Below are 14,222 nucleotides of genomic sequence, written 5' to 3'. Positions count from 1 at the left end.
ACCTTAAGATCATCTGGCTCCAACCCCCCTGCCATGGACAGGGACACCTCACACTAAACCATGTCACCCAAGGCCTCGTCCAACCTGGTCTTGAACAATGCCAGGGATGGAGCATTCACAACCTCACTGGGCAACCCATTCCAGTGCCTCACCACCTCCACAGTAAAGAACTTCTTCCTTATCTAACCTTATCTAACCTGAACTTCCCCTGCTTAAGTTTTAACCTGTTAACCCTTGTCCTATCACTACAGTCCCTGGAGAAGAGTCCCTCTCCAGCATCCTTATAGGCCCCCTTCAGCTGCTGGAAGGCTGCTATGAGGTCTCCACACAGCTTCTCTTCTCCAGGCTGAACAGTTCCAACTTTCTCAACCTATCTTCATACAGGAGGTGCTCCAGCCCCTGTGGCCTCCTCTGGACTTGTTCCAACAGTTCCATGTCCTTTTTATGTTGAGGAAACCGGAACGCAATACTCCAAGTGGGGTCTCACAAGAGCACAACACAGGCAGAATCTCATGAAGAGCTCAGCAGAGCTGTTTCCAACTGTCTTCATCTCTCTTCAAGACAAATTAAGAAGAGAGTCTAAATGGTGGATATTCCTAAGGAAGCTGTGTTCCTAAGGTCTTGTTTTTTTGCTTCTAGGTTGTAATGATTCCTGACTTACACACACTTTTGACCTCTTGTAGCCTCACTGCGAATCCTTCGAGTCTTGTTATTAAGTCCTTTAACCACCCCCATAAAGCAATACTGAATCATGTACTTCTCTACTCTTACACAGGGCCAAGAGGTGTTTCCCCTCCTGCTGACTGAACACCTCAGCAGGCCAGCCTTGACAAGGCAGCTCTGTGTCTGCTGTAGCAATGGCAGTGCCAATTTTCTTAAAGACTCAGAATGGATCCTAACATTATAAAGTAGAACAGAACATCTTGGGACCAGATCCTGAGCAGCCCTTGCCTTGAAGTCTATAGGCAGAATTCCACAATTTCTAATGAGACTGTCTCCAACCTTGAATGTGCCTGTGCACATGAAGAAGAGAAAGTGCTCATAGTTGCTATTCCCAGTTGATCCTTGAAGCTAGCTACCCTTTATTCTTGCACAACTCTTCGGCAAAGCCTAAGCAAAATTGGTTTGCCTTGCAGCTGTTGCTGGAGCCACCGCTTGAATAGTCCTGATTTAGGGTCTGACCAGCTAATTCTGGCCCCTAACTCACAAAATCTTTCAATCCTAGTGACTCAAAGGGGAGAATTCTTCAGATCTTGTTTAAAGCATCCTCACCTCCTTCATCCTTCTGCTACGAAGCTACGAAGACCAGGTCACTTAAATCTTTATATCCTGTGATGTTAGTTTCCAGATCTGGCAAAAATCCCTATCATTTTGGTGGAGAATGGAGTCAGCTAAGATGATATTATTTTCTACCTTCAGAGGCATGCTGGGTTCTAGGTCACTGTTGTTTTTTTTTTCTCTATTAAACTATTACTTTTTCCATCCTGTTCTTCTTAAACAGAGCATATTTACTAAGTAGGTTAGGTGCTTTCAGAGTTTTTTTCAGAATGGACACTCTTAAAGGTTTTCTAATGGAAAGCCAGACAACGCACCAAATTTTAAGGTTTTTCTCAGTATCTATGCCTTTCTCTGTCAAATAGTATATGCTATACCTGGAAAATAGTATATGACTCAGCAACAGCTTGTGTTAGAAAAATAAAATGGATTTAGAGAATTCAGAACTAGTGCGCATATTTTTGAGAAAAGGCACTGAAAGCAGCATTTCCAAGTATCTGACCCAAAGAAACAGGAGAGGGGCAGTATTCTATAGATACGTTCCTTTGTTGAAGGAATTCTTGAGCCTGGAGTAGTGAAGGGGAGAAATGGACTCCTTTGCTGAAAGAAGCAACTCCCAGATTGAAGAATATGAGACAGAGTGGAAGTTTTATCTCCCTCTGCCAGGAGCATGAGGGAGTGTCTCAGCTGTTCAAGGAGCTGCTCTGTTAAAGGCTTTCACTAGTTTGACTCTAAAATTCACAAGCTGAGGTTCTTTCACCACAGATTTTCTGTGTTTCTCACTTCTGGAAAGCTTTACCTAACCAAATCGTTCCTCTTTAAAATATTCTCCTACTACTTTTGCAACTCTAATACTTGTTGCCTTCTTAGAATTGCTGAGGTGAGTAGCTCGAGAGAGGACGCCTTCAACAGCGGAGCCGGGGGGAGATCAGCGTCCAGGAGCCTCAACTCAGAGCGGCGAGAGCCACCGAGGGAGCCTCAAGTCCTCGACAGGACCTGCCCAGGAGCCGGCAGCTCAGCTGACGAGAGCGAGCAGAGGCGCACACGGGGCGGAGCCCGAAGCAGCGGCACCAGCCCTGAGTGGGTAAAAGCCTGCCCCAGGGAGCGCGGCGAACAGAGCGGGCAAATAGGGCGGGTAAAGAAGGCGGGTCGAGGGAGCTTGCGCGGCAGTTCGCGCGGGCGGGCGGGATGAGCACTTGTCGTATGACCAGGCACCGGTCTTGGAGCTCTGCTCTGGCTGCCCCGGCGGTGGCCAGCATAGGCACCCAGACAGAGCCGATGAGAGGGGAGGCTGCAGTGCAGAGCTCGGGGTGTAGAGAGGAGAGTGCCTGCACTGGTCTGGTGAGGGGAGGGTGCACAATGGGCAGGGCTGCACTCGGTGCTCCCTGGTGGAGGTCCTCCTGCAGCAGGGGCTGAGCTGCGGGATGCTGTTAATAGGCTGCGAGATGTCAGGGAAGCTGGGAGGAAGCAGGAATGCTTGCTCCCGGCCCAAACTGTGCAGGGACCTCAAGCTTCCCCTCTAGCTCATGAAGGAAAGGAGGCCGTTAACCCGGGAAGCTGGGAATTAGTGACAAAAAAAAAAAAAAACAACAAAACAAAAAAAAAAACAACCCCAAAACAACAAAAAAACACACAACAAAAAAAGGAGGAAAAGGACAATTAAAGGCAAGGGTCTTCCTCCTAAATCTGTTGTCCCCACGCAGAACCGCTTTGCTGTCCTGCAGGAGGCTAATGAGGAAACGCACTTGCACCAGAAACAGCTGGCTGATGCACTGGTAAAGAAGATCTCTACTGGTGCTGCTAGGAGAAAGTGGTGGGTAGTAGTAGTAGGGGACTCTACTTTGAAAGGGACAGAAGCACTCGTCTGTCAGCCTGACCTGGTCTCGAGGTGTGTTGCCTGCCAGGGGCGTGGATCAGGGAAGTTGCAGAGAGGCTTCCTGCTCTAGTAAGTCCCACAGACTATTACCCACTCCTGGTGATACATGTGGGTGCTAGGGATATAGATAGTAGTAGACTGGGGAACATAAAGAAGGACTACAGAGCCCTGGGAGAGGTGGTTAGGGGCTCTGGAGCTCAGATAGTCTTTTCGTCAATTCTTCAGGGTACAGGGGAGGACCTAAAAACTAGGATGATCAGCCAGCTTAATAAATGGTTACAAGGGTGGTGTCATAGTCAGGGGTTTGGGTGTCTTGAACACGGGACCCAAGTTTGTAGGCCAGGTCTAGTGGGGGCCGGTGGAGCTGAAGGAAAAGAGCAGTTTTGGTAGGAGGCTTGCCAGACTGATCAAGGAGGCTTCAAACTAGATGTGTTGGGGGAGGGGGGCATCATTCCATTCCAACACACCCAATCAGTTGCCAGAACCTATAATAAATCCTCAGAGCAATGTAGAGATATTTCAGCCTCTCCAGCCAATGAGCCGGCTTCAGTTGGAGCTCGGCTCAGATGCCCCTATACAAACGCCTGTAGCATGGGGAACAAACGAGGAATTAGAGATGTGTGCACGTCTACGGGGGTATGATATAATAGGCATCACAAAAACATGGTGGGGTGCCTCCTATGACTGGAGTGTTGGAATGGAAGGTTACAGGCTCTTTAGGAAAGACAGACCCTGCAGGCGAGGAGGAGGAGTTGCCCTTTATGTTAGGGATAGGCTGGAGAGTATGGAACTCTGTCTGGGGACAGGTGAGCAGTCAACAGAGAGTTTGTGGGTCAGGGTTAAAGGGAGAACAGCTATGGGAGACATTACTGTGGGGATCTGTTACAGACCGCCTGATCAAGAGGAACCTGCGGATGAAGCATTCTATAGACAGATAGGAAAAGCCTCACACTCACAGGCCCTTGTTCTCATGGGGGACTTCAACCACCCTGACATCTGTTGGAAGGACGGTACAGACCGGCGCAAGCAATCGAGGAGGTTCCTCGATTGTGTGGAAGACAACTTCCTTCTGCAAGTAATAGAGGAGCTGACAAGGAGAGGTGCCATGCCTGACCTCGTGCTCACCAACAGAAGGACTTGGGGGTGCTGGTCGATGAGAAAATGAACATGAGCAGGCAGTGTGCACTTGCAGCCCAGAAAGCCAACCGTATCTTGGGCTGCACCAAAAGGAGCGTGACCAGCAGGTCAAAGGAGGTGATCCTGCCCCACTACCCTGCTCTTTTGAGACCTCACCTGGAGTATTGTGTGCAGTTCTGATGTCCTCAGCATAAAAAGGACATGGAACTGTTGGAACAAGTCCAAAGAAGGGCCACGAGGATGATCAGGGGACTGGAGCACCTCCCGTATGAAGACAGGCTGAGAAAGTTGGGGCTGTTCAGCCTGGAGAAGAGAAGGCTGCATGGAGACCTCATAGCAGCCTTCCAGTATCTGAAGGGGGCCTATAGGGATGCTGGGGAGGGACTCTTCATCAGGGACTGTAGTGATAGGACAAAGGGTAACAGGTTAAAACTTAAGCAGGGGAAGTTTAGATTGGATATAAGGAAGAAGTTCTTTACTGTGGGGGTGGTGAGGCACTGGAATGGGTTGCCCAGTGAGGTTGTGAATGCTCCATCCCTGGCGGTGTTCAAGACCAGGTTGGACGAGGCCTTGGGTGATATGGTTTAGTGTGAGGTGTCCCTGCCCATGGCAGGGGGGTTGGAACTAGATGATCTTAAGGTCCTTTCCAACCCTAACTGTTCTATGATTAGAGAGTTCTCTTCAGATTTGAATTTTTCTCTCTTTCAACAATTTGGAAACTTATTTCATCCTCTTGTAGTGCCAACACAGTGCAGGTGGGAGGGTAGATTGTAGATAAAGAGCTTTACATTGCTTTTGTGTCAAGCTGGGCTGTTACAGAGCTCAGCAGTAGCCCCCACATTATATAAGCAGCTCGCAGGCTATTTCTACATTACACCAGTTCTCAAGGTACTGTATGTGGTAGAGTAAGCTTCAAGTGCCTGTAATAGTGTCCTAGAAGTAACCATGGCAAGGACAGGAGATTCTTTGTGATGACCCAGTGCAGGATAACTGGGATGACTTTCTGCTCATCCTCTGGAATTCTCACAGCCTGTGCACAGTCTGTGGATGCACAGATGGTGCAGAGGAGGGATGAGAGGACAAACCTTACTCAGACAAACTACGCTTGCTTCTCTCTCCTCTTCTATCTCTGGAAAAAGAATCTTTATTAAAACAAAAAGCTTCCTCTGCTTTGAATTCCTTCCAGTTTGTCTATTTGGATAATAAAATAGCTTCCTATTCTTAAAATAATACGTAGCAGGTCACAGGATTTATATCTGTGAATATGTCTGTCAAGTTTCTTTGGGATAAATGTCGTCCCAGATGTACATAATATTTAAAGCTGAGCTGCTGGACAGCAAAGTGTGTTCTGCCAGTAAGGTCAATGAGAAAGTAGAATAGGTTGCTTAATCTGATAATTTAGGGTCAAGTCTCTGTAGTCATTTGCCGCAGCAGCTAGATTTATGAAAACACTGTGGCAAACTTGGGACAATATTGTCCAATATAAATTCTTCGTGCTGTGAAAGTGTTGCCTGTAATGATTTTTGTTCTCTCTATTTTGGTTTCACTGCTTGAGCTAAGCTGCATACAAAGGAGCCTTTTCTGTTTGGTAAAAATAGTTAGCATTGTCACAGAACAGTTGCTGATCATGCAACAGGCAATACAAAATTCCCCCGTCCATTACATTGCTGCATGAATTACACTAGGTGGCTTAGACTTTATTTTCACAAGGGGAAAGAATATCCACTTTTAATACAGAGTGGTAATGCACATAGCAATGGCAACTATCTCACACATGCTGGAGGTTATCTGTGCTCATGAAAATTTAAGTAAGTAGAGAATAATTTCTGGGAGGAATGTGCTTATCAATAAAAGTATTCAAGGGTGTGAGATGAAGGATAGTTGCGTATTTAAGGCCAGTAGCACGGTACTTGGAAATGCACAGTCTCCAAGATGTCTCCTGTGTGTGTCTCTGGCTAGTTGTTTTCATTTCACTGTCCCTTCACTTCCTGTCTTTAGGGAGAACAATATTTCCATTATCTACTTAGCCTAAGGCAAAGAATGCATTTGTCCCTGACACAAACAGATTTATTTTTTTTTTAAGTCTCTATATTCTGCCATAATAATGAAGAAAATTTTACACCTCTAAGGCTCCTTTCAGAGGATGTCCTCAAAGCTCTGTACGCAAACAGTAAAACCCTGCATTGTTAGAGTTGCCTTGAAATGCTTGGTTTGGTATGTATATGTGTGGGCTTCTTACTAAAAGCACTTACAGAGTCTTGGCAAGGTCCTTTGAGTGGCTGTCTATGAGCTTCTGTCAAAGCTTTTATTTTTCCATACAAAGCAACAACGAAAGCAAAGAAATAAGACAATCATCTATACACTTTTTGCCTGTGTCTAGCTAGCTGTAGAATGAGAGCAGATCTCATCTTGCTCAAAATGAAGCCCAAATGTAGTCCTAGGAAGGTAAAGAATCCCTCCGTTGAGTGTCCTTGCCTCAATTCTCCTTTGGGGATAGGTTTTACTTTTAGAGCGCTCCAACAGATGATGCAGAAAACTTTCCTCCGAGTACTTTCAAGGTATACTGCAATGTTTCCTGCCATGTTTGTAAATAGCTTGCTTTGTATATTACACCAACTGACAACAGTCAGTGGTATTACTTGCAGAAATTAAATATAATCCCTTTAGCCAATTATATTTGTCAGTATACACAGTCTAAGCCACATATATTTGTGCCTGTAGCATGTTTCTGTTTGCTGCAATATGATGCTCTGTCAGCACCTTGACTGGAGCAGTTCTATGGAAGCAGGGCTACTCAGATGCTCACACTCAATTCTGGGGGGAGTCAGACACTCTAAATGGTGTTGCAGCCTACCTATGCTCTCTTGTTCAGGCAGGCTCTTATTTAGAAACACAGTAATTAAAGCATCAGCGCTCACTGGCTAAATCTTTAAAAACATGCTGTTGTGGATGGTTCTTCAGGAATAACTCCTCAGTCCTGCTTAGTGAATCAGCACCTTTTCCACATTGTGTTTTTTCCTTATTGATAGGTGCAAGACACTGGTCTCACCCCTAGTAAAACAGTCAAACCCAAATGCTGAAAACAGTGTTTCACATTTCTCGTGCTTTTCTGTGGTATCAAATTATTTTGCCCCACCCTTAAATGTAGGGACTGTTGAATGTGCGACTATGATGGTCCTTATCCAAACTTCTCCTGTTTTTCACCCTGTCAAACAGCCTCAAGTTGCACCCGGGGAAGATTAAATTGGATGTTAGGAAAAATTTCTTCCCTGAAAGGTTTGCCAAGCCATTGGAACAGGCTGTCCAAGGAAGTGGTTGAGTCACCATCCTTGGAGGTATTTGAAAGATGTGTAGATGTGGCACTTCGTGACATGGTTTAGTGGTGGATTTGGCAGTGTTAGGTTTACAATTGGACTTGGTGATCTTAAAGATCTCCATTTGGCTCCATTTGGCTTTTTGGGTAACCTTCTTCTCATGTCTCCATTTGGGTAACCTTCTTTTCATCAAGGTCTGCCTTCTTATCATCCACTCCCTGAAGCCCAGCAGAAGTCACACAAGAGAGCTCATGTTCATATGCTCAGCTGCTGGCAGTCATGAAGAGCAAGTTCAGAAAGAAATCCTTATATACTCAGCAAGTCTGTACTGGAGCACACTTTGTACTGAACTAATATCTTCTCAGGTTTTAGTTGCCAACTATGATTCTGCTAAGGATGTGAAATAGATTTTCCTAAAGGATATTTATAACAGTCAAAAATTGGAAAATTTTCATTCAGCTCATAAAAAGGGATACATCAAAGCCAAGAAGGACACCCTGAAAAACTCCCTCCACAGCAGGGAGGCCCTAGGTCTCTTGAAAAAAAAAAATTTGCTCTTAATTTTATTATTTTTTTTTTAACTTGGGCAAAATATTCTTTCCTGTCACATATAGAAGAAATCAACCTGTTTGAACCAAATTCCTGGTATTCCCTGCCCCTTCCTTCCCCACTAGAACAAGGATAACTCTACCAGAGAGTGATAGTATGAATATTTTCTGCTAAAAAAATCAGGATTTAATGATGGAAGCACCAGCACAATAGTACTGCTAGTACATAAGCAGTTTTGTGTATACAATGCATATACAGTGACAGATATAGACAGAGGATTCTATGGATAACAATGATAGTTCAACAACATAATTTATTTTAAATTATAAATGCTGGGTTCCTTTGGTTCTTTAGCCTTTAGGCTGCATTCATACATCGTATCACCCAGCTGTTCTCTGCATTCTTGATGGCTAGGCCTTGGCATGATTTGAATGACAACTGAGATGATTATCTCATGATCTCCTGACTCCAGCTATCAAGATTTTAATAAAAATAGCAAATAAATCAAAAGCAAGATTCAGCTATGGGAAACAGCAAACCATCTCTTATCATTGTATAATGCCAGTCCCAAGGGCATGGAAGAGGAATGCAGGCTGTCAAGCAATAATTAGCTACAGGATAGAGTTCCTGAGATTAGACCATTCTGTGGCATTGATGTAATTATTTGCAAATACTTGGAACAGAATATTGATACTGTGATGCCGACAGCATCTTCAGTGACACTACAAGTTGCAAGTGATGCACTTTATGGTGTCAGTTCTGTTGTGTTCCTGACATTTCTCACCCTTCTATCATGGGATGCTAAATACATCAAACACTGTTAATTATCCATAATTTTAAGGCTACATTATGATTTGAATTTATAAAGGCAAGACAGGGGTTCCAAGTAGCCTTTGAGTCAGAGTGTGATTAAGATGCATTGAAAATGAGAAGAGGGGCTGAGAGGGAGGGAGTGAAGGTCTACAAAGAGCACGTATATGTGCACCAAAAATATCTAGCCAGCAGGGTGGGGGTTTGGAGGCTGGGGATCATCCTGATCTGCATGTAAACCCTTGGGGTGGTAAAAGGAAACATAGAGACATACAGTCTTCTGGGAGACTACTTCAGACAGAAACTGCAAACATGAAAGCCCTGTGTAGAGGTCTGTCAGGACTACTGATGTCCTGACACATGGAGCACCATGTTTTTTCCCAGCATCCGAGCCCAAACCTGCCACATGCCCTCTGTCAAGAGAGGGTGAACAGACACTGCATATGGAGCAAAGATGAAGTAGGGTGTGGTCATGGAAAACATGACAGAACTGAGAGAGTCTAAATGGAGAAACAGCAGTAGCACAGATTACATATGGGCACTTCCAGTCTACATGAGGTAGCCGTACGAAGGTGACAAAGTTCTTGACAATCAATATATTTATTAAAGTTTCATGTACAGTTGACTGGCAAATGCCCAAAGCAATTCCTCTCCTAGTTACCTCTCTGTGTGTAATAACAGCTAAGCAGGCAAAATTTTAACTGCCCCAAACAAAAGCTTTTCTGAAGTGAAGCTTGAAGTGAAAAATGCCCATTGATAATTCAGGACAGATTATACCGCAACAGTCACATAACTGGCATTAAAAACATACATGCATTATTCAGAATAGAAATTGAAGTTGGAATTTCATACCGTTTCACAATCTAAAATAACTCTGTGCGTAGACAAACATGTTAGCTCAGAATTCAGATTTAAGAAATATATAAGTAACTGAAACATTTCACTCCATGAAAAGAAACATAGAGCTGTAATAGGATGCTCTGCCCTGTTGTGTAACGATATTATCCAAAACTTAACTTTTATTAAAACTTACACAGAAAGACATAAAATGTGAACAAATACAGTACACCAAAAAAGATACCATCTTGGGAATGAAAAAAAAAAAAATCGTTCTATGAAAAATATCAGCAATATTAATAGTTTCCTCTGAAGATGAAGGTTTTTTGTCTTACTGGAAAATTGGTCTATCCATTTTTCAAACAGTCCCAACGTTAAGGAGCCAGCATCTGGTTTGTAACCACAAAATTTTCCTTCTAAAAGTTACATTACTAAATAAACAAAGACTGTTTTGGAAGGAACCTCCTATATGTCCATTAGAAAGTAACAGAGACCCGAAGCAGGGGACATAAGCCATACATGTCTGATTGTAGTTTAATAATCATTTCTGCTGACTGTTTTTCTTAACTTTCTGAAATAATGTCATTATTTATGGTTTAAAACAGGGTACATGAAAAAAAAACAAAGGAAGCAGACATGGAGGGTATATGATTCTGATGGTATATCTTTCATGCAAACAGTTTACCAATGTGGTCTATGTAATACTTCCCACAGATTTTGAAGTGTGGAATAGAATCTGCTTTCCATGATCTTTTGCCTCTGCTGGTAAATTGTGTGTCAGGGTATTTATCATCTTTATTTTTCCAAGAAAAGTTATAACTAAAACTCAAGGACAACTGTGTCATCTGAACTGCATCAGTAATTCACATTCATGGCCTTTACGTTCTAGAACTCGTATCAAAGCAAGAAATCAGTATGAGATGACTAGTGGAAGCACAACACTTTCTTCTTAGTCTCAGGCAGCTAATACTTTGTTATACCCAGAATATCTTTTTATCCAGTTGTAGCTCACCCCTGCTTGAAAAACAGGAGGGGGGAGAGAAGCTATTTCTGTTCAGGAACAAGCTCACATTTATGACAGGACAAACCTGTTGTTATGCTCTCTGAATCCATACAGTGTTTTAAAAAGAAAGTCAAGTATTTTACTGAAAAAGATATTTCCACCTTTGTTTAGAGCTACACTGCCCTCTGGTAGAAATACAGGCCTGGCACCCTCACATTAGGATCGCTGGCTTGTAAAACCAGCTTTCTTTCTTCCAAATGGGGAAGGGCTCGACTTCGTCCTCCACCAGACAAGTTGCAGAAGAAAAAATCTGGTAATGATCTTCACTTGCCTCATGTCAGGAGGCATCCGGTTGCTTTCTGCTGACAAAATGGAGTAGGAGGAACCCCTCTCAACCAGTGAAGGGGAATTACTTTCCCCTTTGCATCTGTCACTTTCCTTGCCAGGTATAGAGCAGAATTTTCAGAGGAGTGGGGCATCCGCAGCACCTGCTGGCTTGCTGGGGATGTGTGTCCAGATTCCTTGAAAATTATATCTTGATGTTTTCTGTCACTGGCTAAAAGGTCTTAAAGAGCCTGCTTTGTTACCAGAGCTCAAGGACAGTCTTGGGATGCTCATGCACATCATTCAAAGACCTCAGGAGTGCTACACAAAGGTGTGAAGAGCTATACCTACCTGCTCTTCAGCTACAACACGTTCATCTACAAGAAGTATAGCTCTGCTTTTACTGAAGGCTGAGAAGAGGCATGCACTATCTTACAAGATCACATTTCTACACTACAGTCCAAATACTGAGCCTGCAGAGGGATAAGTGATACCTGCCTTCTGGCCACTTATCTCTCTCTGTATACATCTCTATTCTGAGTCTGCTGCATTGCTCTGCTCTTAACCATACAATGCTTCAATTCTTTGCCTGGTTACAACCTCCTATGCTACACAGACCTCCTGCTTCCTGTGAGTTTTCAATCTGACACTGCCTTGACACCTCTATCTCAGATGCCAGAAGTAAGATTTTTATTCACAAAGCTTTAACCATGTTTCCCATTCTTCCTTACAAAATACTTCTTTTCTCTCTTGCTATTACTGTCATGTGACAGTCAAGCCTTTTACTGGTTACAACCATAGATCTCTTTTGAGAGACAGCCTTTTTGACAGCACCGTCAAATTGCTTTATTGCTGTCACTTGCTGAGCAAGTGTGACTTGATATGTGTCGTCTTATTCCTAAACCAGGCTAAAGCTTTAAGTAAGCCCCCCATATCAGCAGTAAGGAAGGAAACATGTGATGGAGCTACTGCAGGGACGACATTGAGATTCTTCTGGTTGGGCTGGTTGTAAGCCCTGCACCTCTGCCTGTTCACAAGCAGAAAGAGGTGGTATATGTACAGTTTTCAGATAGCCTCCAATTTCAAAAGGTACAGTTACTCACTGAAAAGGGTTGCAGAGGGAGACACTGGCAAAAAGCATGCCAGCTTAATCCAACATCCTCCAAACAGCTGCTTTGCTGAGGAATTAGAAGCACAGCTCTCTGATTCTCTGTCTCATGCCATGCTTATTTGCCTTCCAACACTGGAGCACATTTAATCTTGCAGATTTTCTCTGGGCTAAGTCTGGGATATGAAGAGCAAGTGTCCTTCTTCCTTTGTGACAACAAAGATGTGAAACAGCTTACTGCTAAAGATGCAAATATCTGTGACTTCTACACTTGAACAACTTTATAGTAGTTTACATGCTGCAACAACTCATTTACATAGTGACATGTAAATAACAGCAAGAAAAGAAGCAGCCAAGACTTAAATTTTTCAGGAGGCTGGCTGCAGTCACTCAGACACTGGTATGATGGCTTTACAGGTTTTTGTACAACTTTACTGTGGTAAATGTAACAGGATGAAATTAAGGAAAGGATTCAGGCAGAATATCAGGCAGACACAGATGGAGAGGAATAAAGTAGTCTTCCTGAGAGCTGTGATGAAATCCGTACCAAGTGGGGATTTGGTCTGGGAGAAACACTGGTAAATCTTCTGTGGGTGTAGGATTTTTCCTGCAGCCTTTTTGATGTAACTGTCCTCTAGCAGCACCTCCGTGTAGTACTCAGCAGGAAGGGAAAATAGGCTTTGGCACTACTACGTTCAAAATGTAATGTGAGGTGGCCATCAAAGTACCTCAGCTGTCAGGGACAGCAGAGGATCACCTGTCTGGAACTGCCACCATCCTACCATTCCAAGGACAAAAACATTTCATAATTTTCTGGAGATGTAATCCTTAGCTCTTGGATGTCAGTTGTGTACATGCATCCTCTCAAGAGCAAGGAGCAAGAGGGAGATCAGATGTCTTGAGAAATCCATGTAGGCTGTTGATAGCTGTGTAACAGATACTAGCAGAAAGTGCTCTACAAACCAGAAAGTGTCTCTCCCACAGCCCATGATCACTCCTTCTGTCTGCTTTTCTTCTTCCCCTGGGCTTCATGGCTATAGGTTTACGGCTTTGCCCTTAGCTCTCCTCCCTGAAGACAAGATGTGCTGTGTAGCTTTGATCAGTTTTCATAGCAGCCTGTTATAATTTCCTGATCAGAGAGTGACTTAAATCCTATCTGGAAGACATTAACTCCTTCATAGAGGACGTTAGCAGAGAAGGAATCAAGACCTCCTGCCTGCACAGGCAGTATTGGCAAATCAATCCTAAACAAAATGCACACCACCACAACAGTTCTTAGTCCTAAGCTTTCAGAAATCTTTTTTTATTTCCTGTTCAGTGGTAAGGAAACCCCAAGACTCAATCAGAAGTGATGGAACTTCAACTTGTAATCACTGACAAAAATCTTCTGGTCTGAAACTCACATGGCAGCCTAGTAAAGCATTTTTCATTGTTGGCCTCAAGCTGAGCAGCCACTTGTGCTAGGCAGAGAGAAATGCAGATCTGGGAGTTCAGTATTGCTCCCCAGAAAAACTGAAATAACAGTCACCAACACAAAGTGCTTGAAGCATCTTCTGAGGGCAAATAACCTTTAACATGCACACAAGAGAACAGCAGTTCTGAAAACCACACACATCTAAATCTGATTTTGTGCATATTGGGAAAGGTGGAAATAAAGATTTTTGTACAAGATTCGTTTTGCGCTTATAAAATACAGAAACTAGACTGCTGGTGATGTTCTGATGGTTTAGACTAAGGTTGCTTTTTTCTGACTTCTCAGGATTTACCCATGAACAGCAGGAAATAGTACATTAGATGAAGCAAGGGGCTGAGTAATCAAATTTAATGCAAAATGGCCAATATGGCCTGAGGAATACTGAAGATGTCCCAGTGATCACTTACTCACTTAGCACGGAAAACACACACAATAGACAAACAAAAATTGGTTGTTTGTGCTATGGCCCAGCCTGAGCATGCTGATAAGAGCGAAAGCAGTAAAGAATACTTGGC

The 14,222-nt window shown here is 43.5% G+C and overlaps 1 protein-coding gene across 1 annotated transcript in view; it reads left to right on the top strand.

Moving 5' to 3' along the window:
* The window catches only part of NECAP1 (NECAP endocytosis associated 1), a 149,470-nt gene that overhangs the window by 122,358 nt on the left and 12,890 nt on the right, over positions 1 to 14,222 (top strand). The gene's annotated exons all lie outside the window — the stretch shown is intronic.

Source organism: Pezoporus flaviventris, unplaced genomic scaffold, assembly GCF_033815535.1.
Source record: "Pezoporus flaviventris isolate CSIRO_AGI_PZ_B2104156 unplaced genomic scaffold, CSIRO_AGI_Pfla_v1 ptg000070l, whole genome shotgun sequence".
In the NCBI taxonomy this organism is placed as follows: domain Eukaryota; kingdom Metazoa; phylum Chordata; class Aves; order Psittaciformes; family Psittacidae; genus Pezoporus; species Pezoporus flaviventris.
This window is presented reverse-complemented; position numbering and strand designations above follow the sequence as displayed.